The 23,130-nt window shown below is 38.6% G+C and overlaps 1 long non-coding RNA gene across 1 annotated transcript; it reads left to right on the forward strand.

Annotated features, from left to right (window-relative positions):
* The first annotated feature begins 2,584 nt into the window (after nt 1-2,584).
* On the forward strand, nt 2,585-16,887 carry LOC309846155. The gene is made up of 3 exons (XR_014301749.1): nt 2,585-2,767; nt 13,848-14,021; nt 16,792-16,887. It is a non-coding gene; the product is annotated as an uncharacterized lncRNA (long non-coding RNA).
* The last annotated feature ends 6,243 nt before the right edge of the window (nt 16,888-23,130 follow it).

The raw sequence follows: 23,130 nt of genomic DNA on the forward strand, positions 1-23,130 counted from the left end.
CAAACAGAAAACAATGAGGTCATGCAGGAGTAACTCATTATCCCGGATACAGTATCAATTTTAATAGAAGCCCGATTGATGCGTGGTGTGATACGTAAAATCACTGGACTAGAAGTCAAGACATGTGGGTTCTAGTCCTGCTTTTACTGGTAACCAGATGTTTGATTTCAGTCGATCCCTCTTTTTTGGTCTCAGTTTTGCTCTTTGTGAACAACTAATACATGGGTGAGTTTAGGTGACACCAGGACCTTTTCCAGCTTGGCGATAAGTCAGCATATATTTAGCAGTAGTATGCTCCAGGAACTTTATTTTTTTTATTATTTTATTTTTTTTTTAAGATTTTATTTATTTGCCAGAGAGAGAGAAAGAGAGTACACACAAGCAGGCAGAGAGGCAGGCAGAGGCAGTGAGAGAAGCAGGCTCCCTGCTGAGCAAGGAGCCCAATGCGGGGCTCCATTCCAGGACTCTGGGATCATGACCTGAGCCGAAGGCAGTGGCTTAATCAACTGAGCCACCCAGGCGTCCCTCCAGGATCTTTATTATGTACTGGGAATATGTTAATAAACAAAATGGATTTGATGTCTCCCTTTATTTCAGCTAGAAGAAAGAGCCAACAGATTGGTTTATAAGGCCTTCGTAGGGCCTGAAATATTCTTAAGGAATGAGAAAACTCCAGGATTTCTATCACTGGCCTGAAGGGGGCTATATATTTGTATTCAGATGGCAATTTTACAACCATTCCCCACTTTATGTTTTTATTACTTCTTGCTGGAGTAATAGCAATCCTTTCCTCACTAGTCTCTGCCTCTATCCTCAGTTCGTCCATATAACCATGCAGATAGATTGCTATTAGAAATTACTGTCAGTGTCTCAGGAAGCTATTAATATTATTCGTCTTTAAAAAAAAAAAACCGATCTTGTTTCCTCCATGGCTAACAAAATCATGAACATGTTCCTTACGACGAGATTTGAAGCCCTTCCTGCTCTGGTCTGAAACTCCCTTTTCTATTTTTGCTCATCATATACATTAGCCCATCATATACATTAGCTCATCATATACATCATATACATTAGTACATGCTCTACTGAAGGCAAACTACATATCTCAACAGCCATAGCCTGTATCAGACTCCCATTAACCTGCATCAGTTTCTCTTGCTACCTTGAAGGCCTTGGAGTGCAGAGATGGCTTCTTATTTATGTCTGAATCCCAGTGTGTAAGCTAGTACTTGGTGGCATGGTAGAAAATAAATATTTGTGGAATTGATTGCATACACCTTTGGCAGGATCTTTTCCTACTAGATGTGTCTCTCACACTGTAAACCCTCAATAAATAACTGTTGATTGTTGCCTAACCAGTTCTAGGCAATGATCTGTGAATTGCTAGCATCTGCTCCCCTTGAGAGCTTGTTAGAAATAAAAATTCATAGGACATAATCCAAGTACCTTTGAGTGTGGGGACTAGGGAATCTCTAGGCTTCTCCAGAATTCTCATGCCTGATAAAGTTGGAGAAGCATGTCCCTAAACCATTACCAGAAACTCATTTATAGCCTCTGACTCATTTTTCATATAATAAAAATGTGGCTATTTAACTAATGCCAAAACACTTTGGCCTTGGGTTCCACTGGTTGATAACATCTAAAGACAAAGTCAGAGTAAAACCTGAGCATTTGTAAAATTGATAAAATGCTAAGAATTATTATTATTTTTTAAAGATTTTTATTTTATTTATTTATTTGACACAGAGAGAGAGAGAGAGCACAAGCAGACAGAGCAGCAGGCAGAGAGGGATGGGGAAGCAGTCTCCCTGCTGAGCAGAGAGCCTGATGCGGGGCTCGATCCCACAACCCTGAGACCATGACCTGAGCCGAAGGCAGAGGCTTAACCCATTGAGCCACCCAGGCACCCTAAGAATTATTTTTAAGCTGCTTTGTTCTTCAGAGTTCCACTGTGGTCTTCAGCTCTACTCCCAATGAAAAACAGCAAAAACAAACATTTGCAAAGGTTCTATAATGATGTGGTCAAATTCCCCTATCCTGTGATACTTGTATGTCCCAGGTGAGAGGTAGGGAGGTGTTAGTCTTTCTAGGTATGTGAATTCTCATAGATGATATACATAACTTTAATAGAACTTCAGTTTACTGAGACCTCTTTGATATCAATCCTTTACTCATGGGTTAGATCCTTTATTTTTTCAGCTAATATATATTGAAGGTGTACTACGTACAATCATGCTAACTATTGTGGACTTACCCAAAGAAAAGGCACAGTCTTTGGACTCAGATTGCTGAGAGTATAATAGAAGAAACAACATACAACTTTAAGACCACACCATTTGTATTAATTAGGAATAAGCATCAGTTGTCAACCAGCCCAGCACTTGAGCCCTAACTCAGCTTCCAGGGCGTAGCAGGCTTTCTGAAGAAATTGGTACATTAGCTAAGGGCAGAAGCACAAGTAGGAGTCATTCAGGCTAAAGGTACAAGGAGAAGGGATGGGGTGGGGAGTAAAATAAAAGGGTGTTCCTAGTAGAGGATGTTGCATTTACGCCGGTCAGAGAACAGGACAGGAGAGAGGCAAGTTGCTTGCATGGGACTATAAGTTGTTCGGTCTGGATGGAGCACAGAATACACAAAGGACTGAGGAAAAAGGAAGGTGGTGAGACACAGGGACAAATCATCGAGGCCTCCTGAGCCACATTAAGGTGTCTGAAATTTATCCTGGAGGACAGGTGAAAGAAATTCCAGTGAGGTAGAAGGAGAAGAGGTGAGTGCCAGCCAGAAAGAGCTGAAGAGGTGTAGAGCATAGCTGTGGGGGGGTCAGGAGTGGACAGTGGTAGGTGAGAGATCAGTGACAGAGCTTTAATCTCCATGAGGGTGTGGTGTTTGAAGGCTGGGGTCCGTCGCTCTTCAAAGGCATGCCTTGAGAGCACCAGCTCCACTCTGAATGTTGCACAGACATTTCTAAATGAATATGCTCCATTGCACAGAATAAGAGCCTGCAAAGCACTGTGGAGTAAAGAGGAGGCGGAGTCATAAAACAGCTCTTTGTCCCATTATCCAGTTCAGTGAGCCAAGAAAAGGTCGGAACATGAGGACTCTGTCCCTGAGTTGCTCTATAACCTCTGCATTTTTTCCTTAATTTGTGAAGGGGGAGAAATATTAGATTAACCTTCTTTGTACAACTTTCCTAAGGAATTTCCATTTAAAATACAGACAAAATACTATACACACTGAACATAGCCATAAATGCATACCAATAGACTTGCAAAACTTAACAACAACAACAAGATTCCTAATCTGTGAATCTTTTCACTAGTCTGGAACTTCTTTGAAGCCACAAGTCCTGAGTTTTACAAACTTTGTGTTTACTACCTCATCCCTCAGCACAAGCTCAGGGGAGAATATACTATTTCCTCATATGTAATTAAAAGGAAGTAAAATGTTAACCTTAGAAACATTTGCTTTGCGGCAGGGGGGGAACCTGGGTGGCTCAGAGGGTTAAGCCTCTGCCTTTGGCTCAGGTCACGGTCTCAGGGTCCTGGGATGGAGCCCTGCATTGGGCTCTCTGCTCAGCAGGGAGCAGGGAGCCTGCTTCTCTTCCTCTCTCTGCCTACTTGTGATCTCTGTCTGTCAAATAAATAAATAAAATAAAATAAAAAAGAAAAGAAAAGAAACATTTGCTTTGGGAACAGAAACACAGTGTTTCTGTTCATGCCCTTGGTTCAGCATGTCTAAGCTTTTGACCACTAGTTCTTTAGGGCTTCACTGTTTAAGCATTCTACTATTCCATTTCAATTTGGAGATTGTATTGTGAAGGGAAAAAGGTTGCCAAGATGAGTTTCAGAGACTCTGGACTTGAGTCTAAGATTTGATGTTGCCCTTGGGCAGCCCTCTGTGTCTCTTACATGTTAATACTTCATCCACTCTGTGGAATTAAGGTGATAGTTCTTGTTTTGTTTTCGTCACCAGCATCGCCCAGCATTTATGTAGGAAGGATTTACCTAGGGCTTATGATATGCAGGGCAGTTGGCTAGGTTTGGTGAAGCAGAAGGAATTCGTAGTATTGCTGTGGGGAGGCATATTTAATTGGAAACATTACAAACTAACACGGCACTAACTATTCACTTCTTTAAACAACTGTAGAAGGGCAAAGAGGAGAGTAACTAACAGCCTGAGTGAATCGAGGAAGCCTTCATTAAGGAGGTAGTATTCTAGCTATCCCTTGAAGGACCTAGGTGAGTAAACGTGGAGTTGAAGGCCTTTGTTGGCATTTGGAATCCCGTGTGATGAAGATACAGAGTCATGCTTAGGGATTATGAGAGATAATTACTACTACTAAAAGTCATTGTGAGCTATATATTTGTGTACCGATGAAGAAAAAATGCAAGGCTCAGGTAATCTTTTCCATCAGCAAGGCCTATACCTTTACCTGTCACTACCTCCTTTGCCCGAACTATCCAGATATACCCTTGCAGCAGCCCAGTGTGACTGCTGCCCATGAACTTGGTGGTCTAAAATAAAGGCAAAGTTATTATGACCCAAAGAATATTACCCAAGGAATCCAAGAGCAGGGAATTGGAAAGGTGGGTATGAGTCAAAGTCTTCAGTGTTCAACAAAGTTCAAAGCCAAGGAATCCAAGTTCCCATGCCAAGTCCAAAGGGCAGAAGAGAGGTCACAAGATGGAAACAAAATCAAGGGTTAAGTGCAGAATGGAAAGTGGCAGAACACCAGATCATGAAAGGAGAAAAGGTCCTGGAATCTAGTACTGGAATATAGTACCTTTCTTTTATTGGTCATCGGGTACATGGAACAAATTATAGACAGTTCATTTTAGAGTTTTTCCTAATTCTACTTTTGTATTTCCTTAATTCTGCTTCTTGTATTACTTTATCATCTGTATGATCTATATCTTGGTTTAATTGAACATAATAATAAAAAAGCAACAAAAAAATTTACTCTAAGAATATTAAAAATGTAGAATAATAATAATAATAAAAATCTGACTTTTAAATTCACTCCAAATTCCTGTCTTGATTTACCTTCGTTCTACTCTCCCAGGAATGAATTCATTCTGCAGATAGGCAAATCCTTTCCCTTTTTATTTCTCATAAGTTAACCTTTAGAAATGTTTATCTCAATTTCATTCAAATAATTTCTTTCCTACTAAGGAAAGAAACTGAATCTTTTTAAAAATTATTTTTATTAACATATAATGTATTATGTGCCCAAGGGGTCCAGGTCTGTGAATCATCAGGCTTACACATTCCACAGCATTCACCATAGCACATACCCTGCCCAGTGTTCACAAACCATTTTTTTCTTATAAGATTTTCTCTTTAACATTTGAGGTGAATATTGGAAAACATAATACTCAGGTTGCATGAAAACAGACATTTTCACATTATTTGCAAAAGAATGAGAAACGATTTGTAAATATCTTAGAGGTAAACAATGTGAATACCTACTGACCAAGTAGTTTTATTCACAACATTGAGCAAAATTCTTAAGAATAAAACTCCACTAATTTTCAAAGAAATGGGAAATACAATAGTAAAAATAGTTTATCTTCTCATAGAATTTTAAAGTTTAAGAAAAGACTTGTAATGTTCCGTGTTGGCAAGGCAGTGAAGAAATGGACATTCTCTAGGATTCAAAAGACTTTTTAAAATAGTCAAGGCTTTCTAGTGAGCACTATGACTATGCATGTAAAACTCTAATAAATGTCTCATACCATATGTCTCAGAAGATTCACTTCCAGACATCTAGCTTCTTGATGGAAAATATTATGGGCCGAGCTTCTGCTTATCCCAGAAACCTATTTCACAGTGAAGGAGGTACACTGAATGTACATCCCTGAAATTGAAATGTCTTTTAGAGATAGTTTTAAATACTTTCTGAACTTTAGGCTCTTCCTCTCTCTCTTATTAGAAAAAGGATTCTAAATCCAAACAACACTTTGTGCAAGGACCATATGTTGGGTATTTTTAACCCTGCATTTGCCTTAATATGTAGTGTGAGCCATCAATTCATGCTCCTCTTTTTTTAATTACTAAATTACATTTTTATTTGAGATTTATTATACTGTTCAAATGGCAATTTTCTTTTAATTTTATTGGGAAGAAATTATAGGTGTTTATAATAAAATTTGGGTAGCTTAGAGCCTAAGAAGTTAATGTACTCCAAATACCAAAAATACATATATACTATTTAAAAAGTTAAAATGAAATCAGTCATTTCCTATTTCTAATAACATTGTTTATTGAGTTCTCTGGTCTGCAACTTATATTTTATATAATACCTCAAATACACAGAAGTCTTTGAGGATGTAATATTATTCTCTCTCACAACAAGATTGTGGATAAAACTCTAATTTTGTTCCATTTTAAAGATGGTGAAAATAAGTCCCAGGGTGGTGAAATGACTTGTGGAAAACTTTAGCTCATAGTTACTAGCTGGGCCTTAGAAGTATGTGTTCTGCCTTTAGGACCAAGGTTCTTTTTTTTTTTTTTTTTTTTTTTTTAAAGATTTCATTTATTTATTTGACAGACAGAGATCACAAATAAGCAGAGAAGCAGGCAGAGAGAGAGGGGGAAGCAGTCTCCCTGCCAAGTGGACAGCCTGATGTGGGGCTTGATCTCAGGACCCTGGCCAAAGACAGAGGCTTTAACCCACTGTGCCACCCAGGCACCCCAAGACCCAGGTTCTTTATACAACACTAGATGCATTTCTGGTCTCCTGTGACTTCTCAAAACTACCCCCAGAATGTGTGACAATGCCTCTCTCCTGGACTATACATTTTTTTAAGAGGTTTTCCAATCAGATCCTCTCTCTGTGTCTGAGACCAGAACATTCTATAGCCTCTAGGTGTCCCCTCTCTGGGGACTCTTGATTCACAACTGCTTTCTCCATATCTTCACCTATGCTCACCTCAGCGTCCTCCATTATATCAGTGCAAATTCATTGAGGCCACATCCTTGGTCCTTGAGTCTCTGGTTGTTATGACCTTCTCACCCCCAACCCCCCACTGAAGTGCACACAAGTGGCTTAGCTGGACAACTACATGTCACAGTCTGGAAAATCTTAAAATATTTCTCAATTAACCTATCATTTATATTTCTTTTCCTGCACCTTAGAAATATGATTTCATCTGATAGTTTTCTAGAGCCCAACTTCCAATTAAGCATACTTGGAAACTGAAGAAATATTTATACTGCTTCTGAATCAGCTGTGAAAATGACAGCATATTATATATTGTTATTTATAAAAGCTTTATAGATACTGCTAGACGCAGTAAAGTTCCCCAGAGAACATTGGCTCTTGCTTCGGTGTCAAAGCAATAAAGGGTAATCATCTACATGGGATAAATTGCCCATTAAATTTAGTAAGCCCTCTGATATTTAAGACCCACAACCAGCCTGACTAAACTTGCTTTTCAGTCTTTTCTTGCATCAAATCTCAAGGTTCCAGCTAATATGAATTATTTGCTTTTACTCAAGCATAACTTTTGTGTTTCAATTTCATGACTTTCCTCATGTTGATCCTTCGACCTGGTAGAATAATAGTCCAGTTATTAATAAAAGCCTACATTTGCAGAAGTATTTCCATGTATATTATTTTATATGGTCTTTACTATAGCCTGTTGTCATTTTATAAGTGAAAATTTCTGAGGCAAATGTCTTACTGAATGCCTCGATGTTACAAATTCTGAGATTTGAATCTAGGCTTCAAAGCTTCATCATGCTGTACTGCTTTTCCTGTTATAATTTAAAGGAAATTCAGAGGAAGGTACTTTCAATAAATACAATCACATATTTATGTTATATATTAACAAAATGCAATTAATGTCATTAGGTTAAAAGATGAAAGAAAATAGAAGAATTGAGACTTAAAAAGAATAGCAAAAATAGAGATGCAATATTCAGTCAGATTCAAATATTAATTCCCCTCCCCTTTTTCTGATTTTTACTCATCATTAAGATTTTATCTTAAACATCACTTCCTATACGGAAGCTTTGCTGACCATGTTCCCTTTGGAGACTGGACGAAGTGGTCTTACCACACATTCCTATGGCCCTATGATTTCTCAATGGCAATTAACACACTTTAGTATCTCTCGTTTAATTTTCTACCTTTGCTGTTAGACTGAAAACTCCATAAAGGACAAAGACTGTATCTTTCCATTATCCTAGTGTATACCAGAAGCATACATATCTTCTGGAACATGGCCGCCATTTTTATTTGGTGAATAAAAGAAAGAAGAGAGTGAGGAAAGAAAGAGGTTATAGAGAGTCTTACGATTCCAGAGTCAGACTTACGAGTTTTTTACTTAAATAGTTACTCAATTTCTCTTAATCACAGTTTCTCATCAGTAGAAGGGCCACACTAGCTAGACCTCTTATTTATAAGAGGTCTTACAAAATGCCTGGAACATAAAAAAACAAATGAAAAGAATTTCTTTTTTATACCCAATCACAGGATGTTCTCTGAAAGTTACATTGTGACTCTGGAGAACCTCTGTTCCTAGTCTTTTGGGAGCAGTTCCTTTGATAATTCTTTTCACATTCTAACCATGCAGAGAGAGCCCTTAGATATTTCAAAACCAGTACCATGAACTGGAATTTGTTGTTTTTCCTCTCAAGACATTTCTTCCCCTTTTATTCCCTATTTCAGTTCAAGGTTCTACCATTCACATAGATGACAACATCAGAGCCCAGAGCCTTGACTCCTACCCTTACCCGCCCCCAATCCCACCACATCGTTTTTCTTAGTCTATGCAGTGCTTCTTAGTTAGGCATAATATTGACATCCAGGGGACATACGGTGATGTCTGGAGACATTTTTTGTTATCACAATAGGGAAATGATGGGTGAGGCCAAGGATGCTGCTAAACATTCCATAATACATAGGGCAGCCCCCAACAGCGAATAATTTTTTGACTCAAAATATCAACAGCACTGGAGTTGAGAAAACTTTCTGTACAATGAAGGATTAGTACGGTTGCAAAACTGACATTCTAATTAATGGTCTTTGAGACTGCTGGCAGTACTATGTAATTTGCTGGTGGAAAAAAGGGCTGGCTTCCTCCAGAGAATACTGTAATTGCCCCAGATTTCAGTAGAATTGTGGCAAGTTTGCTGATGAGATCCAAGTTGACTGTTTTGGAAGTAGTTATACAGATTGTCTCTACAAGAGATATCTCACAGTGTCATCCCGGGAACTCTGGAAATCTCAAAGACATTTTCAGGGAGCGTTCAAGATTAAAACCATTTTTACAATAATATTAAGGTGTTATTTGTCTTTTCTCATTCATTATTCTATGGGAGTAGAGTACAGTTTTTCAGAGTCTACATAATGTACAATATTGCCACATAATAGATTCAGAAGCAAGTAGCCAGTACAAGTATCCAGCTGTTTTCTATTAAACCAGGCATTAAAGAGATTTGCAAAGATGTATAACAATGCTACTCTACTCACAAGTTTTTGATTTTCAAAAAATATGGTTAGTTTTCATTAAAATGTGTTGTTTATGTTAACATATAATAGGTTGTTATTTAAAACTCATGAATAAATAGGTAATTTCAAAAATACTCAGTATTCATTTCTAGTATAGGAAATATCAATAGACATAACTATATAAACAAAAGTACTTTGAGTTCTATAATAATTTTTAAAAGTGTAAAGCAGTCAATGGAAAAAAATTGAGAATTGTTATTACAGTGCAGTGTTTCACATATTTCATTTGTGCATTATATGTATGCATATGCATAATCTGTTAAAAAAACACATTCTGATTCAGTAGATGTAATGGTTAATTTTATGTGGCAACTTGATGGGGTCAAGGGGTGGACAGGTATTTGATCAAATATAATACTAGGGGTTTCTATGAGGTGTTTCTGGATATAACTAGCACTGGAATTCCTAGACTAGGTAAAGCAGATTGCTCTCCCTTAATGTGGGTGGCCCTCATCCAATCATTTTAAAGTTTGAATAGATCCAAAAGACTGATCATCCCTAAAATAAGAGGGAATTCTTCCAGTCTTGACTGGCTTGAGCTGGGACATTGGTTTTTCCTGTCTTCGGAGTCGAACTGAAACATCTTCCTCCAACACTTGGAATGCTGGTCTTTAGACTAGAACTGTACCATTAGCCTTCCTGTTCTTAGACCTTCAGACCCAGACTGGACCATCATTTGCTCCCCTAGGTCTTGGGAACTCTCAGCCTCTGAAATCACATGAGCTAATTTCTTACAAAGAAATCTCTTTATCTGTATATTTCTCCTGTTGGTTCTGTTTCTTTGGTTAATGCTAATACAGTCGATCTGGGATGGGTCCTGAGATTGTGCATTCTAACATCTTCTAGATAATGCTAATGCTACTGGTCCATGGACCACACTTCTAGTGGTAATGGTCAAAGCATCAACATAACCTGGGAATTTATTAGAAATATAGAATCCCAGGGGTGCCTGGGTGGCTCAGTGGGTAAAGCCTCTGCCTTCAGCTCAGGTCATGATCCCAAGGTCCTGGGATTGAGCCCCACATCAGGGTCTCTGCTCAGCAGGGAGCCTGCTTCCTCCTCTCTCTGACTGCCTCTCTGCATACTTGTAATCTCTGTCTGTCAAATAAATAAATAAAATCTTTTAAAAAAATGAAATATAGAATTCCAGACACTGCCTCATACCTATAGAATCAGAATCTTCACTTGACCAAGGTTCCTACATAATTCATTTGTACATTAAAATTTAAGAGACTCTGTTCTAGTGTAGGACTCAACTATATAGTAGAATCACTTGAATAATTTTTTTTAAATGCCTGGACTCTACTCTGATTAAATCAGACCAATTAAATCTAGTCTCACAGAATAGGCCACAAATCCTTTTTCTTTTGTTTAAATATTTTTATTTGAGAAAGAGAGAGAGAGAGAGAGATAGCACATACACGATAGGAGGCAGAATAAGGAGGGTAGAGAAAGAGGGAGAGAGAATCCCAAGCAGACTCTGTGATGAACAAGGAGCCTGACGCAGGGCTTGATCTCAGGACCCTGACACCATGACCTAAGCCAAAATCAGGAGTCTCAAACAACTGAACCACCCAGATGCCCCCCATACCCGCTAAATCCTTCTGTTTTTAAAGCTGTATAACATTAATGTGCAATCATGAGTGAAAACCACTAGTCTAGAGAGAAAGGTCTGAAGATCAACAATCACAGTCTTTGAGTCTTCTAATAAAATTTAATAATTAATTATCCATTGAAAATAATAATAATTAGTTATTAATGCTAATTAACAAAATTGATTACTCAGGGTGTGAAATGAAAGCAAAAGACGTCAACCTGCTACTTAAAGAGTTTCTGGATAAGGAGTCAATAGTTAACCAAATGCTTGAATAAGACACCAAAGGAAATGATAACAGTATTATCTGTCAGGCGACACTCTACAACTTCTTGTGTGTTTGATGTCTCTTCCAGGAGTGGGGACTTAGCTTTGAGCGTTTATTGAATACTCAAGGTCTAGGGTTGAACGTTATGTGTTGCAGTGGAGGAGTAGAATCACAGAGCTACAAGTGATCTTCAGAGCTGGATACAGAATAGGTTACCTAGATTCATTTATAGATGGGGACTTTGAAGTTCAGAGAGGGTAATTCACTCACCACAGGGGCAGCACAGCATCGTGGAGGTAACCAGCTGGAAATCAACTCGTGGCTCTTATGCCTTCTCTGGAGTCCTCCCCTTATTTCAAAAACAAGTCATATACTACAGCCAGAGCTACCAGAAATTTAGAAGTATAGAGATCAGAATGCTTGCATTGAAATTTTGTTCACTGGTTACTGAGTATTTTACATTATTATATATATTTTTTCATCATTCAACACTGCTTGTTAAGCTTCTGTGAAGAGGTGTCAGGCACTTATCAGACCTCATTAAAAGTAGTTATTTTGTCATACTATAGTTGTTTGTAGAATTATGCAATAAAGCCAGCTCTCCTGATTTTTACTTCAGTATTTACTTAACAGCATGTCATACTGACCTTCTTGGCAGATGAAGAGGGCTGAAAAATTGAACTATTCACCCAGCTGGGAAAGTGGGCCAGGGGCCTTGATTCTGGACCCACTACAATGATCCCTCTGCAAAGTGTGGGGCCCTAAGAGCAGAATTTGACATTGGAAATCATTAGCCACCAGAACCCCTCCCAGCTAGTCCTCCTTTCTCTGAAAATAGTGCTTAAAAAGAGAAAGAAATAAAGGGAAGAAAAGAAAAGGCACTCTGTTTGATGCACTGTATGTCGGAGGGTTCTGGAAAAATTTATAATGTGTTCTGAGCTCAGAGACAAAATTTTCCGAAAGGACATTTATACTATTTTCTTCCAAGAGTCTGCATCCTGTTATATTCTGGAAGAAGTGACCTCATGGTGTTTGTATTTGTCTCTCACACAAAACCTCTTTTATAGTATTAATGCATGTGCAGATCTTAGGATATGTAATACATGAAGCCCTGACGTGGGCAGGTCATTCAAAGAACAGGCTGCTGCTTTCATAATGGCGTCATCTTGTTTTATAGCGGCAGAGCGGCTGGGAGGGGGAGAATTGGATAGGAGGAAGTTCCACGCCAAGTTACTTGAAACATATATATGCCACAGCAATCGAAGGAACTTAATAAAAGTGAGAGAATATTAACTAGTGATACATGTTATTAGTCTCAGAGGAACTGACAGTAATCACTATAATCCTTTACAGCCTATTAGAATTATAAGGTGATTGCTTGCACATTACCTCATTTGTATAATACTTTACAGCTTATAAAGTACTTCCTCATAGTTCATCTTGGTTGTTTCTTCCAACGTCCATGTGAGATATGCAGCACCGGTATTATCCCAAATTTATAGGTAAGAAGATTGAGGCTTTGAAAGAAATTTAAGATGTATGAATTTTTTTACATTGCACTTGACAAGAAACATCAAATCTCTTCTATATAAATGAATTCCATTGATTTCCATAAGAAGCATCTGGGTAAATAAAATTATTATTAATCCCATTTTGCATGTAGGGAAGCCAAGAGACAGAGTAAATGGCTTAACCCAGATTTCACAGCAAATTAACTGTCAGAAGGAGAGGTTAGATCCAGACTGACTCCGTAAAAAGTGCTCTTTCCACTATGTAAAACTGCCTCTTTATTTACAGAGGCCAGGCTTTGGAATCAGCCAGACTCAAGTCTAAATCCTTGCTCTTACACAGGCAGACTGTAGGGTGAAGCCTGAGAAACCACTTAACTTCTCAAAGCACGGCTCCCTAATCAGCAAACTAGGAAAAGTAATACCTACCTTATGGAATTACTGTGAGGGAAAAAAAAATGACCTCATGTTTGTAAAATGTTTAGCGTAGCGCTTAACACATAGAAAGGGCTGTTACTGCAATAAATTTTATCTCTAGCTCTTGCCTGTGTACAAGCCCATTCTGTCCCAAAAGTAGCCCCACCAGTGCTGCTCAAAAGCTTTGGAAAATGTTATTTTTCCAACTGAAGCTGTGGACTGCTTTCGGAGCAGTGAAGGAAGATCAGCACTGGTATCTGGAACGGAAGTCAAGATTTAAAGAGCCAACGTTTTCATCTCCCTCCTTTCATGGCTCCTAGAACTCCTGCAAGCCCCTTCACTTCCAGCCTCTGTTCCCAGATAAAGTGAGAACTATGGTCAGAAGGAAAACAAACCAGAGCTCTGTCGGAACATCTGGTTAACATTCCAGAGCCCAAGACCCCACACTAAGAGGACCCTGCTCTCTCTCTCTCTCTCTCTCTCTCTCACACACACACACACACACACTCTCTCTCTCTCTCTCTCTCTCTCTCTCTCTCTCAGGGACATCTCATCAACCTCAGCTGTCTCGGTTGCCTGTGCCTCCAAGAAATCACCTGAAACTCAAGACAGGTTTGAAGAAAAACAGTGCTTACTGTCAGGGAATAATGAAGACTTATAGAGATCAGCCCTGATCACTTATTTGTTCAACATATTGATAATTCTCATGGGAAACAGGTATTTCTCAAAGCTTCTCCCTCTTCCAGAAGCTCAGTACTGTATTAAGGCAGAGTGATTAGCATGACTGGTCCCAGCCTGACTTTACAGCTTCACGTGCATCTTGCCGCCCCCAGCCCAGCGCTGTGTTCAGTTCCCCAATCACATCTTGCCACTCACATTCAGTGCTTTGGCACAAGTTGTTCTTTTTTTTAAAAAAAAAAAATAGTTAATTAATTTTTTAGAGAGAGAGAGAGGGAGAGAGCACAAACAGGGGGAGCAGCAGACAGAGGGAGAAGCAGGCTCCCCAATGAGCAAGAGGCCTGATGTGGGACTTGATTCCAGGACCCTGAGATCATGACTCGAGCTGCAGGCAGACCCTTAACCAACTGAGCCACCCAGGCATCCAAGTTGATCTTTTTACCAAGATTTCTCAGTCCTTGCCTGAATTGTTGCTGCAACGTGAGTTGCTATTATTCTCAAAGATGTAGCTCAGGAATTTTTTTTTTTAAGATTTTATTAATTTATTTGACAGACTGAGTTCACAAATAGGCAGAGAGGCAGGCAGAGAGAGAGGAGGAAGCAGGTTCCCCGCTGAGCAGAGAGCCTGATGCGGGGCTCAATCCCTGGACCCAGAGATCATGACCTGAGCTGAAGGCAGAGGCTTTAACCCACTGAGAGCAGGCACCCCAAGAAAACTTTCTTTTAAGAAATGCCTCCTGGAGGGCAGCTGGGTGGCTTAGTTGGTTAAGCATTTGCCTTTGGCTTAGGAAATGATTTCAGGGTCCTCAGATCAAACACCGCTCAGCGTTCAGTAGGGAGTCTGCTTCTCCCTCTCTCTCTGCTCCGGCTCCCCCTGCCGCCTGCCAGCTGGTGTTCTCTCTCTCTCTCTCTCTCCCTCAAATAAATAGATAGATAAAATCTTAAAAAAAAATAATAAAAGAAAAAAAAATGCCTTCTGGTTGCCTCTATTCCTGAGAAGCTGTCCGAGGTAAAGTTGGTGATTTCGTCTTTGACCACCTCCATTAGAACTCCTAAGTACTCTGTGTATGTTTAATGTTCACACATCTATGTTCTTCACAAGTTGCTGAGCTCACTGGGATGAGTTTTTCTGCTGATTCATGAAACCCAATGCTAGGCATAATTACTTTTTTTAAAAAAATTAAAGATTTTATTTATTTGATAGAGATCACAAGTAGGCAGAGAGGCAGACAGAGAGAGGGTGGAAATCAGGCTCCCTGCTGAGCAGAGAGCCCAATTTGGGACTTGATCCCAGGACCCTGGGATCATGATCTGAGCTGAAGGCAGAGGCTTTAACCAACTGAGGCACCCAGGTGCCCCTATAATGGCTTTTTAAAAAGCCAGGATGGAAATTGTTGAATCTTAATCATTTTTACATGTAGACACCTTTGGCTACCTTGGACATCCAAAAATACCATGATTTATTTATTTATTTATTTATTTATTTATTTATCTATTTATTTATTTTTGGTCATCACTTATAGTTGATGACACTATTAAATTTTATTAAAGATTAGTATGAAAATGGTGACAATTTTCTGATCCAGGTTAATGGACCTTTTGAATTTTGTCTCACATCCCTAAGAACTAGAAAGTTTGGAGTATTTAGAATCAGACTGAGATTCAAATGATTAACATCTCTCTATGGAAAGGAAATTTGAGCTTTTTGAGATCTTATTTCAGATTGTTACAATGCCTAGCTCTGCGGAGGTGGTGTGACAAAGACAGAGGATACCTACAATGATATCTAGCACACAGCCATTGATTTATAAAGGGCTGAAAGTTTTTAGTTGCTTGAGACTTCATGAAACAATGAAAAAAGCCCCAAATACCCTGGATTTGAATCTTACCCTGCCTCTCATTAATCATGTGATTTGGGCCTCTTACAGTTTACTCATCTGGAATATGGAGCCAAAAATACCTACTATGAAGCCTTTTTTTTTTTAAGATTTTATTTATTTACTTGACAGACGGAGATCACAAATAGGCAGAGAGGCAGGCAGAGAGAGATGGGGAAGCAGACTCCCTGAAAGCAGAGAGCCTGATGTAGGGCTCCATCCCAGGACCCTGAGATCATGATCTGAGCCGAAGGCAGAGGCTTTAACCCACTGAGCCACCTCTATGAAGCCTTTTATTAACAAGTGGTACAGTAACAGATGCACTAGCATGGGCCTGGAAAATAGGAAATGCTCAATAAACAGTAGAGTGATTAAATGATTGACATGTTAAAATATAATTAATTCCACTTTTGTAGTCAAATTTCAGTGTCTACAGAAATTAAAAATTCTCAAATGATGGTACTGATTTTACCTACTTATTAGTTATTAAAGTTAATGATAATTTATTGATTTTTTAAATAGAAAAGTTAAAATTTAAAGATGATATCACCTATATTTTTTTACAAACACCTTTTTTACAGAAGCCCGTGATTTTTTAAAAAATCTGAAGAAGGGAGATGGTTGAATAAGCAAAGCATATTTCAGTTAAAAGATCGATGCAAGTATACAAAGATAAATTTTAAATGAGCAGAAATCATTGCTTCTTAGAAAATAATTTTAGGACTCAAAATATTTTTAACACATAATATAGGAACATGTAGTTAAAATAATGGACATAAATACAAGTCAATAAATATTTTGAAAAAGAAACCCAGCTAATGAAATATCTAAACACTTCATGCATGCAAGGACTAAAGATTTATTGAACACAGGTGCCAGCAACATACGGAGAAGCCCTTTGATTAACCGTTTGCCATTGCATCTTCCCGTAGTTTCCCATCAGTGCTCCAGAGTCTCAAAGGCCAGGGTGGATGGCAGATGTTGCACGTGAGCTGCGGAATTCCGGCCACCCCAGAGAGCTCTTCCTGAATTTCTAGCTGATGTTTAACATGAGAATAAAACATTAACAGATGCTGTGTCTTAACTTTGCCTGCTTTTCTGGTGGGTCCCTCTTGGGCTATGATCATCTGACACCAACATTGGAAAGCCCTCTGGTGAAGGGAGGGATGGGGCAATGAAAGAGAGACAGAAACAGAGAAAGAAAGAAAAGAGTGGGGGAGAGAGGGAGAGGGAGGGACGGAGAGAGGGAGAGAGAGATTGAGGGAAGATTATCTTGTGTTGTCCTGGAATCAAGGTATCTGGAATGTCGTTCCCTTGAAGTTCTTAACTTACTGTGGGATTTTGGGAAAGAGAAATATACCCCCACCGATCTGTGCCTCAGTTCCCTCATCTATGAAATAAGCAGTAGGATTAGATGGCCTGAAATCCTTTCTAGAGCTAGCAGTCATATTCAGTGTTTAAACTGCAGTCTTGAATTCCTGTTGATCCTAAACATTTATAGTCTTACCCAAACAATAAAACCTCTATTAATAAGACTAACCTGGCCATTGATTTGATCATTCCATCAATAAAAGGAGGAGGAGACTAATGATACGTGTACTATCTGTCATGATGCTAGATAGTAAGGTAGTTACTATCTACGTGATGCTAGACCTGTAAGGTAGTCTTTCCCCATTTTAAGAGAAGAGGAATTACATTCTAGAGGTTAATAACTTGACTGCTGTCAGGATATTAACTAGCAGGTTTAGGATGTGATTACTTTTATTTATTAACTCATTCCTTCAGTAAATATTGTTGAGCACCATGCCAGGAGCTGGTTTAGATGTAGGAATGTCATAGGGAGCAAAGTGTCTCCAAGGATCTTATTTCTTTTTTTATGACAATGAAGACGTATTCTTGTCAGAATATCTTGAGAATGTCAAGGAACCAGATGATTTAAATTTTTCATAATACATCAAGTATTTGGAGAAAAAAAAGACTTCTAAGTCACTTGAGAATAGTTTTCCAACATTTAGGCTCTGACACGTCTCATTTTACATTTAAAACATGAACTTCATCATGAGAAATAGTGGATTTTATTAATCTCATCTTTATAAACACAAGGCAGATATGTATTCCCCCCCTTCTTTTAAAAGGAACAACACCACTACCTCACAAGTTTTACTACAAAATTGTGGAATATAAACAGCACTTTTAGAAAAAAATCATTCTCCAATATAAAAGGTACAAATATGTACTTGAGAAAGATACTATTAAAAGATTAGTTAAAATAAATAGAGATTATTAAAATAAAAAATGCATCATGGGCACACCTTATTACTGAATGCATTCCATGTAGTAGACATTAAGCTACATACTACACAGGATCAAAAACTCAAAAGAATTCAGATTTTAAAAAAAGGGAATTCAGATCATACCAAAGCAAATGAAAGATTCTGTTTAGATTTTTCAGGATTGCTGCTGCTACTGTCATTACTACTACTATTAGAAACAATAATTCACATTTACTCTGTTCTCACTATTTGCCAGACACAGTGTTAAGAGCTTTGAATGCATTATAACATTGGTCTTTTCAACACCCCTATAACAAACAACATCATCGTCGCCAGTGCATCAATGAGGGTGTGGGAGAATTCGGGATGCTGAAAAACTTGCATACAGACACGCAGAGGAAAAAGTGGTAAGCTGATATCCAAAGGCAGATTCTTTAAAGATTTATTTATTTGGAGGGGGCTGAGGGAGGCAGAGATAATCTCAAGAGGACTCCATTTGGAGATCAGAGCACTAAGCCGGAGGCGGGGCTGGATCCCACCACCTGAAAGAGAGCATGACCTGAGCTGAAATCAATCATGACCAATCGCTGAGCTGGCTGAGCCAGTCAGGTGCCCCAAAGACAGATTCTTCTGAGTCCACAGATTATGTTCTTAACATCTAACCGAATAGTCATTTTAAGATCTCAAGCCTAAGAGAGCACCAGATAGATGAAGCTATTAATACTGTGAAAATCAAGATAAGAGCTGATATGGGACAATAAAATGAATGAAGATTCAATTGTGTTCATTTTTAAGTGACAGGACAGACAAGTGGATGTCTAATGGAATTGCAGCATGAATAGGATTTAGACCTACTTTTGCAAAACAGTCAGGCAAGGAGATAACCTAGGGCAGCACTTAGAGGACAGCCTGGGGGAGCTCTGAAGCTAATTATGGCAGGACAGATGGGGGAACTTGACAGACCTGAGCACCTATGGAAAGGGGAGGACATTTAAGACTTTTAGAAGGACTTTTAGGTAGATTTCATAGTTTGGGGCACCTGGAGGCATAGTATAGGAGTTTAATATTTGTGCCAAGACTGAGTGGCTAGACATGAAGCGACCTGTTAAAATCCAGAAACTGGATCCTTGACTTCCTCATCAGGTAAGGTAAAGTCTGAGAAAGTATAGTAGGGTTTCTTTTTTTTTTTCTTCTTCAAACATTTTTGACCATGACTCACAGTAAAAAAATGCATTTTTTATCATCACCCCGTACACATAACTCATATAACAAGCACTCAGCTGACACAAGTATCTGATCTGATAGAAGGAACATTTTCCCTTACTATGGTCATTACAATCTAATATTTTTCCACTATATTTCATTTTTTTGTATTGCTAGATACAGTTAACTTAATTAATTTCCCAACCTACTAATGGGATACAACCTACTGCCTAAAAAGTATTAGCCAAGTGATGACTGGGGGAAGAGAAATAGTAGCAACCTATCTGCCTTACAGGAGGAGAAAAACCCAGGTAGCCTAGAATACATGTTGGTCCATTATTAAAACTATGACACGTGAGGATGGAAGTGCATCCAATGTCATGAACGCAGTTTGGGAGTTCTGGGTACAGAGATGATGGTTGAGACTCCGCAGTAGTTATTTGGAGGAGAAAAAACACCACAATGAAGCAGAAAGTAAAAAAAAAAAATAAACTCTACAGAATACCCACAATTCTGCAGTGGGGTGAGGAAGATGAATTCAATGATTAAAAAAACCACACCGCCACACAATGTTGATTTGAGGACTTTAATAAAGTATAATTTACGGCAATTGTTTTGGAGTCCAGGGTCATTGATCTATTTTATATTGGGTTTTTAATAAATCACTAGTGTATGTTGGTGCATTGTGGAATGTGAAGTAATTTATACTCAGTGGAATTGTGAATCCATTTCTTGTCTAAAAGATTTACACAAATCCGGGAAAGACGGCTTATTCTGCCATCTAGTGGTCTCTTTTCTTCCTGTCGGCTGTAAATTGACAACGACAGGACTAGACAAACCAGAAAATTTACCCTAAGACACATTTTAATTGTTGTAAATGCTAAGTGAATATTGACGGCCAAACAACAGGGCTTGACATATGAAAACCTGAGGTGACTTTCCTCTTACAGTGGGTATTGGGCACCTTTTCAAAATATTCTTCCTCATAAAATTCCAGGAGAACCTACACACTAACTAAGAATAAGCCTAACATTCAATAAATAAGACATTCATGAAGAAAATTCTAGAACCCTAGACATGGGACATGGAAGAATGAAAAGGTATGCTGTGCTTATTGAAGGAAGATCCATTATTATAAATAGGCACGCTTTTCCCAAATTTAGCTACAAATCAAACAAAATCCCAGAAAAATCCCAAAAGATTTTTATTTGTTTGTATATTGGAATGTTCCGAATTGGTTCTAATGTTTAAATGAAAGGGAAAATGTGAAACAATAACCCCAAAAGGTAAAGAACTTGTTTAAAATGTAAAGACACTATATGTTAATTAATTGAATTTAAATTAAAAAATAAAAATTTTCTCCTGAATGTCTTCCTTCCTCCTTGCCCCTGAGATTTCATCCTTTTCATCTCCTCCCCTTCCTTGGGTCACAGTTCCCAGGATTGTGTTCTAAGTCTTCTCTTCCATCTATCTTCATTTCCTTGGTGACCTCCTCTGGCCTCTTGGTTCTGATTCAATATCTGCTACTCTCTACTTGGCAATTTATGCTTCTATCCCGATCACAAAAAGTATCATAAAATAATAGTTATTAGAAGATATAAAATTATGCAGAAATAGATCTATAGGCCAATTGAAGAGCACACAGAGGCCAGAAACAGAATCATGAAAAATATTGAAATTAAACTGATGATTAAAGTGACATTTTGAATCGGAGGGAAAAAGAGAGCAAGTGTTCAATGAATGGTGTTGCCAAAATGTGTTGTGCATTTGGAAAAAGAAAGTAGTTATTTTCAACTTCAACCCATATATCGGCATAAATTCCTTATGGCTTAGAGAGGTAAATGTAAAAAGCAAAACTATAAAAGTGTTAGGGAGAAAATGCAGGGTAATTTTTATAACCAGATGGTGGGGGGAAATCCAAGCAAAACACTACCCTGGAGCCATAAGAAAAGGTTTGACACACTTAACTACATAAAAATTTTCAATTTCGCTGTGATGACAGACACCATAAACAAAGTTAAACAACAAGTGACAGACTGGAAATTACATTCGGGATATAAAAGTGCTTCTACATGTACACATCAATAAGAAAACAAGCCAATAAAGAAAAGGCTCACATGATTTGGACTGGGATTCACTGAAGAAATACAAAGGGACAATAGACTGGTAAAAAGATGCTCATGCTTGAAATGGATCAGAAAACAGCAAATCAAAATCAGGTATTTTTACTTGTTTTTAAAGTCTGGAAAGACTAAGAACGTGTAATAACACGCGGAAATGAGCGCTCTCAAACACTCGGGAAGAGTAAGCAACTGGTGAAGCCGATTTGGAAGGCAGTTTGGCAGAATCTATAGAATTTCTAAATGTCCATATTTTTGACATAGCAGTTCTACTTCTGGAATGAATCCTCAGGAAATAGTCACATATGTTCGCAAAGATTTATGTTCATTGCTTCATTTTTTTAAAAATAGTAATGACAAATGGGAAACATGGCAAATCAAACGAATTTCTTTTGCTTTCCAAAACCTGTTGCTCTCCTGAATGTCTTCCTTCCTCCTTGCCCCTGAGATTTCATCCTTTTCATCTCCTCCCCTTCCTTGGGTCACAGTTCCCAGGATTGTGTTCTAAGTCTTCCCTTCCATCTATCTTCATTTCCTTGGTGACCTCCTCTGGCCTCTTGGTTCTGATTCAATATCTGCTACTCTCTACTTGGCAATTTATGCTTCTATCCCGTATACTTCTCTGACCTCCAGATGCCTGCTCACATCTCCCTTTCTGTATCTTGTATGTATCCCACACATAACTTGAAAAACAAACTCTTGATCTTCTCTTCCAAACCTCTTCTTGCCTCCATCTCCTAGATCTCAATAAATAGAAATTTCATCATTCCAGGAGCTCAGGCCAAAATTCTAGAAGCCATATTTGAAACACTTTCTTCATATTCAGTTTGCCAGAAATTCATATAGCCTGACTTTGTAGTCTAAAGATATACGAAGATTCCAAACACTGCTCACCAATTCCATTCTGAAGACTCCAGTTTGAGTCACTACCATCTCCCACCTGAATGACAGAAAGAGCCTCTGAACTGGTCTCCAGAGTACCATGCCTCGCTGTGGTCTACTTTTAACAGAGCAGATAGCATGATTTTTAAATGAAAAGCAGATCCTGTTTCTCTTCTGATTAGAAGTCTCCACTGGCTTCCCACCTCACTCACAGTAAAAGCCAGCATTTTTGCCAAGTCTTACTAACCTTACCTCAACATCACTTCCTCTCCTCCCAGCACACCCCTTCCTTGACTTTTTCCCCTCTCTGTGAACCCCCACCAACACTGTTTCCTGATTCACCCTACTCAAGACACTCTGCCCTCCTTCCCAATCTTTCAACTCCAGATGTAACCTTGGCATAGGGCCCACCCACTTCCTGTTCCCTCTGCCTGTATTTCTTTACTTAGTCCCTGACCTATTTTAGCCTTTACTCAAATATCACGTTCTCACTGAGCCTCTCCTGACCACCCTATTTAAAATTGCACACTTCGGTTTTTACCATCTGACGTAGCGTATATTTTATGCTTTACAAATTTGTGTATTTATTTTCTGTCTCCTCCAATATTGTTTTTAACTGTTTGTTGTTGTTGTTGTTGTTTGGTTCCTTGGATAATTCTGTTTATTATTATTCACTCATATACCTCCAGATCTTAAAATAGTTGTTGGGCACGCAGTAGGTGTTCCATAAGGATCTGCTGATTGAAGGAATTATGGACGTCTACCGATAGGAGAGTATCATAAGACACTGATC

The sequence above is a fragment of the Mustela nivalis genome (assembly GCF_964662115.1).
Source record: "Mustela nivalis genome assembly, chromosome: 1".
Taxonomy (NCBI): Eukaryota; Metazoa; Chordata; class Mammalia; order Carnivora; family Mustelidae; genus Mustela; species Mustela nivalis.